This window comes from Gigantopelta aegis, chromosome 2 (assembly GCF_016097555.1).
Source record: "Gigantopelta aegis isolate Gae_Host chromosome 2, Gae_host_genome, whole genome shotgun sequence".
Lineage (NCBI taxonomy): Eukaryota > Metazoa > Mollusca > Gastropoda > Neomphalida > Peltospiridae > Gigantopelta > Gigantopelta aegis.
In genome coordinates, this window is record NC_054700.1 from 16,634,518 (window position 1) to 16,641,582 (window position 7,065).

Consider the following 7,065-nt stretch of genomic DNA (forward strand, 5'->3'; position numbering starts at 1 on the left):
ATTTTTCATGGTTTCTTTTTTTTAACAGAAATTAACATCTTTAAACTGGATACCTCTTAAAACCGGACATTTTACTTGGTCCCTAAGGGTGTCCGGTTTAGAGGGATTTCACTGTATATACTGTATTTAGATAGTATGCATATCTGTGTGGTTCTTAACCATATGTCCAACATCATATAACCGTAAATAAAATGTGTTGAGTGCGTCGTTAAATAAAACATTTCCTTCCTTATATATTTGTATGCAACATTTCACCATAGGACCTTCTTGCTTTAATTACTTCACTGTATACATGTTATCACAACTCGACATTAAAATACTGTTTTACAGTGTCTGAACTCAGACGAGTTGTACTGTGATGTCCTCTGTGTTATTCCCATGCATAACATGTACATAAAATGTTTGTAACTACAGTGAAACCTGTCTAAACCAGACCCTGGACAAACCAGAATCCTTTGAAAACTGGCTAAATTTCATGGTCTTGAATTTTCTCAATTCTAAAATGCGACCATTTAGGCCTACATGTAAGTGCCAAATCCTATGATTTAAATATTAAGTCCTCGATGTGATTCAGTTTAGACAGATTTCACTGTATAAAATTCTTGTCTCAGATATATATGCAACTAAAACTACATTGTATATTATTAATGTTTTTAGTTCTAAAATGATAAATACATGTCATCTACTTTATATATGTTTAAACAAAAATGGTGTACTGGTACTGACATATTGGAATGTGCCAGGCTGCATATAACCGTATATCTTTCGTTTGATGTTGTTCTTAATTACACAAAATTGTATTTGGTGTAACAGAATTTCATACATGCTTGTTGATGGCAGTTTCAGTATTCAAATTATTTGAATTAATATGTATAATGGATTATGAGGGTAAAAAGGCAAAAAGGTTACTATATAATAGTTTTGAAAAGTGAAGAGGGCTTTTCTTCATGACAAGTATATGGGTATATCTATAACAAAGTTTTTTTTTTATATATTTGTGTACAGGTCCTTTTTTTCTTTTTTGTTAAAAAATCTTAAATGAGATTCTGAAATTATGCTCATCCAAGCCCCTGTATAAAACATGTATTCAAAGAATATTCATTTGTTTTAAAATATTATTATTTTCTCTGTTTTATTTCTTCTTCTTATTGTTTAATATTAATCTCCAGAATAATTTAATGAGGAATTATGCATTTACATGTATTCTACATTGCACATATGTTAATGTTTGCTTATTGTTGCCTATCTGTATAAAATATATATTCCAAGGATATCTGGAGCACCTCATCTAATTAACCTGAGTACTCTGTCTTTAGAGAGCTAGACAGACGTGGACAGAGAATGATTGTAACAATCCAAATATCTCTCTATCGACAAAGTACCTGAAATGGACTAATTAAGTTGCAACTTAAGTCATAGTTATCAAATTATGAATAATAAATCTCTCTTATTTTATGATTGGATGTCCAGTATATTTTAAGGTAAATAATTAATATGTGATTGTGCCAAATATAAAATGCATAGGCTACATACATGTACTTATGTAAACACACACACACACACACACACAGAGACAGAGAGAGAGAGACAGACAGACAGACAGAGAGAGAGACACACACAGAGGAAACACGTACATATGTAAACAGACGGACAGATACATGTATATACAGAAACGGACATACACACACAGAGAGAGATGGAGACAGACAGACACACACACACAGAGGAGACACATATGTAAACAGAAAGATACACACAGAAACAGACACACACACACACACACACAGAGAGAGAGAGAGAGAGAGACGGACAGACAGAGACGGAGAGTAGACACATACATGTACATAATATCAAGTAACAAACAATGAACCACACATCATTTTTAAGGCAGACAATCAATGTGTGTAGAAGCAGTTGCATACTGCGGTTGTAGAAAAACATATTACCCTAGATGTTGTAGCTCATGTGGGTAATAAGTGCATATAGTTCACATCAAAATTTGTGTTTGTAGACTACAGCATTGTCATAACTTAAAATCAACACTACACAGTATTTGTTTTCTGTATATTCTTCTTTCTTTTTTTCTTTTTTTGTTTTTGTTTTGTTTTGTTTGTATCTTGACCAATCCACTATAAAGTGTATAAAATAAACATTTTTAAAACACCAATTTTGGAGACACTGGCATTTAAAGCATCTCATACTTATCTAATTCTGTATGTGTGTGTGCGTGCGTGCGTGCATGCACGTACATGCATGTGTGTGCATTTTTGTGTGTAAGTTGGCATGTCTTCTTACCCCAAATAATAACAGTTTGATTTTGTCTTGTGAGCATGTGCAAGGTTATATTGTTATCCATATAATAATATATGTGTACTATATAGCTGTACATATTTATTTTGTACATTTGTGTGTTGTACATGCATATAGAGGATGGACGATATTGTTAGAAACATCAAGTATATATCTTGATTAAGGTGCTTAAAAAAAATGTTTTTACACGAGTTACGAGAAGACAAATTGTCATAGAATTCATGTGCCATATTTAACAGTTAATCAAACTATCACATATAAATAAATATGTTACATGTAGCTCGTAATAATTAACATTCAAGTAAAATATGAAACTGGAGTATGCCGACGTCCAAAAGAAACTTTACATACATAAAAATTAAATAATTTGATAAATATTGTAATTGTAAAGAACCAAGTTAGAAACCACCTTACAAACACTTTGCATGTATCACGAAGTGCATTGTGACAATTAGATATTGAACTCACGATACTTTCATATTCCCACCATACCATTTGGTAGTTTTCTATAATACAATTTACAGAGTTTCTTTTGGATGTCACTATATTTTACTATTAATCACATCTGCATGGTATAATTGCGTGCAGTTTTTTTTCAGTGTAATTTTTATGTACATTGTTACAATCATAATCTCTATTTTGATTATTATATTACAAATGTTGAATTTGACGACACATTTTGATTTTTATATTACAAATGTTAATCTGAGGTACAAGAGAATGTGGATTAACTCTCGTGTGCTTAAAGTACAACAATGTATCGATCTACATGTATGTCATGCTTTGTTCAATCTAATTAAAATTAGCTCCACTATTACATGTGGATCTAACAACAGTTAGTTGGAGCCCATGTCCACCAATCAAAACCTTACTTGCAGAATCATGCCAGTGATTTGAAAATAATTTGAAAATATTCCGAATTATTCTGAGGTATATGATATGTTTTCATGTGAATTAAGAATGCCTTATTTAGACCAGTAGAACTAATTTTAATCAGATTGCTAACAACACTGCGTAGTCTCCAATGTCCAGGTAACATTTCGTCTGTAAATAATAATTTAAATATTGACCAATCACACTTCGCCTTTTATAACGTTATTTGGGAGTATACAAATTCTAAAAATATCGGGCGAGTCTATTTTAGTGGCCGCAGTACAGCGAACCATACCAATATGTACGGAATGGGTTATCAGTCTTCAATTTTACATTAAAAATTATTTATTTATTTATAAAAAAAAACCCAACTAAATCACTCTTCAGTTTTACATTACAAATTATTTATTTTATAAAATAAAACACGTTTTAAGGCATTCATAATTCACACAAACATGTCGTATACCCTCAGGATAATTCGGAATGTTTTCAAATTATTTTTAAATCACTGGCATGATTTTGCAAGTAAGGTTTTGATTGGTGGACATGAGCTCCAACTGGCTGCTGTTAGATCCACATGTAATAGTGGAGCTAATTTTAATTAGATTGTGCTTTGTTTATTGCATATTATGCAGTTTTATTTATCAACATATTTATGCAAATAACAGAACATTCCTACATTATATTAACTATTAGTGCAACGGCTTTAATGAGTTTATAACTGTCCAAACAGTTAACAACTGTGTTGAGATTAAGATAAATTGCCCAGAATTGTGTCAAAGATCACGTAATGGTGGCTAGATGAACAAGTATTATCATGATGAATTTGTGTATAATATATGCAATGTTCTAAAAACAATGACAATGGATTTTTTTATTTAAACTTCCATAATATATGTATTTGATGATACTTACAAACATAACATATACATTGATTGAAAACATATTTCATTGCAATAACAAAAGGATTGGGCACATGTTTGCCAAGTTACTAGGTCCTATCCTATATATACACACAATATAATATATACTGACGTCCAAAAGAAATTTTACATACATAAAATTTGATAAATATTGTCGCTAATCGAAAAGAACCAATTTAGAAACCACCTTATAAACACTTTGCATGTATCACGAAATGCAGTGTGATGTTTAGATGTTGAACTTAAAGTACTTTCATATCCCACCGTATCATTTGTTATTTTTCTATAATACAATTTCAAGCCTTGTAAAGTTGTTTTTGGACATCAGTATCATGGCGCGGATCCAGGATTTTTTAAGAAAAGGGGCCCAAAACCCGTTATAGTTTTTGAAAATAGAATTTAAAGGTTCTTGACAGGTGGACGGAATGACTTTGCATTTTTGTGTATTCTGTAATGTATATTGTTTCACCAAAAACAGGAGGACCTAGGTCCCTTGGGGCCCCCACCTGAAGATAACGTTGCATTTTTATATATTCTGTAATATACATTGTTTCACCAAAAATAGGGGGGACCTGGGTCCCTTGGGCCCCTGCCTGAATCCACACCTGAGTATACATGTATTATGGCAACATGTAATACATGTAGGACACAAAATATGACTTGTAAAACTCCAAATTCAGTTTTACATTCTGTATATAACAGATTATATTACTGTACACCATGTGTTTACATGACCAGTGTAGACAGTACCACACATTTATTAGATACGTGTAGTTCCCTTTATTAATGTAGCATTATCTGAAGTCAGTATTTTTTATATGAATATACAGTATTAATTTCAAATTATTTTGAAACATCTACATGCAAAATCAAAACAGATGGTGACAGGAATTTATAATTTTTTTTATAAAACTGCATTTACAAATATGTAAAGTCGGGATAAAAAAAAAATCTCTTTTTTTTTTCTTTTTTACTAGTTTTAATTTCTAATTTGTTATATTTACGAATTAATTAATTAATATGTTGCATTGCTAATTGTTATGCTGGAATGTTTAGTAGGCTCATGCTAATGGTATCATTTTGTTTTCATGTATGTTATATAATAAAATAACATTGTTGCTACATGTACAATATGTAACAACTAATATTTTTTTATAATAAAAGTGTTTACTTTATTTGACTCTTGGTTTTCATATAGGATGTCTTCATGCTACCGTACTTCATCTGTAATACCCCATCGGTGGACTCATTGGGCTATTTCTCATTCCAACCAGTGCTCCACAACTGGTGTAACAAAAGCCATGGTATGTACTATCCTGTCTGTGGGTTGGTGCATATAAAACATCCATTGCTGCTAATCGAAAAAGAGTAGTCCATAAAGTGGCGACAGCAAGTTTCCTCCCTCAATATCTGTGTGGTCTTTAACAATATGTCTGATGCCATATGACCGTAAATAAAATGTGTCGAGTACGTCGTTAAATAAAACATTTCCTTCCTTCGTCTCCAACACACCGTTTGTCATTCCTCACACGAAGTGTAGGATCGAATCCCCTTGATGGACCTATTCTCTGATTGGGTTTTTCCAATGCCCCACAACTAGTATATCAAATGCCATGGTATGCACTGTCCTGTGTGGGGGAAGTGAACATTAAAAAAAATCCCTTGATGCTAATGGTGAAAATGAAGCAGTTTTTTCTAGACTACATCACAATAATTATTGCAGAATATTTGATATTCAGTAGCCAATGATTAATAAATCAATGTGATCTAGTGTTGTTGGTAAACAAAAGAAACTTTTGTTTGTCATCCCCTCAATAATGAGATGAAATGTTTTTCAGGATTGTGGAAATTGGGGCCACCCAGGTTCTTATTTGATAGTAAAAAGCTTCTATCACCCTATTTTTCTAGACTCTGCAGTTTCTAGAAATTTAGTTCCATCTCTCTTCACAACTGAATCAATCCTATTATGATTCAAATTAGTTATTTCCCACTATAACTAGAAATGTACTCTTATACTTCATATACAATGTACTTTAAGAAAAAATGTATGAACATTATCCAGTGGTGGAAGCTTTGTCCATTAGTGAATCGATCCCACTGTGAATCAAAAGTTAAAAGTTAAAGTTTGTTTTGTTTAACAACACTGGAACACATCAATTAATTAATCATCGGCTGTTGGATGTCAAACATTTCATGATTCTGATTCAAAGTTATCATGAAACCCTCTACATTTTTTCAAATGCAGCAAGGGATCTTTTATATGCACTTTCCCACAGACAGGAAAGCACATACCACGGTCCTTTGTCAAGTTGTGGGGGGCGAGGCGTAGCCCAGTGGTACAATGCTCACTTGATGTGTGGTCGGTTTGGGATCTAGCCCCGTCAATGGGCCTATTGGGATATTTCTCGCTCCAGCCAGTGCACCATGACTGGTATATCAAAGGTCGTGGTATGTGCTATCCTGTCTATGGGATGGTGCATATAAAAGAATCCCTTGCTGATAATCAAAGAGAGTAGCCCATGAAGTGGAGACGGCGGGTTTCCTCTCTCAATATCTGTGTGGTCCTTAACCATGTCTGACACCATATAACTAAATAAAATGTATTGAGTGCGTTGTTAACTAAAACATTTCCTTCCTTATTGTCCATTTGTGGTGCACCGGTTGGAACGAGAAAAAGTGAATAAAGTTATTATCCGGTGGTGGAAGCCTTGCCCATTACCGAATTGATCAATTGATCCCACTGTGAATCAAAAGAGTTATTATCCGGTGGTGGAAGCCTTGCTCATTACTCAATTGATCCCACTGTGAATCAAACGAGTTATTATCCGGTGTGGAAGCCTTGCTCGTTACAGAATTGATCAATTGATCCCACTGAATCAAAAGGGTTATTTCCCACTGTAAACTAGTAAGTTGATTCATTATTTGTATCAAATCACGGCATGCATTACTTTGTCTGGAT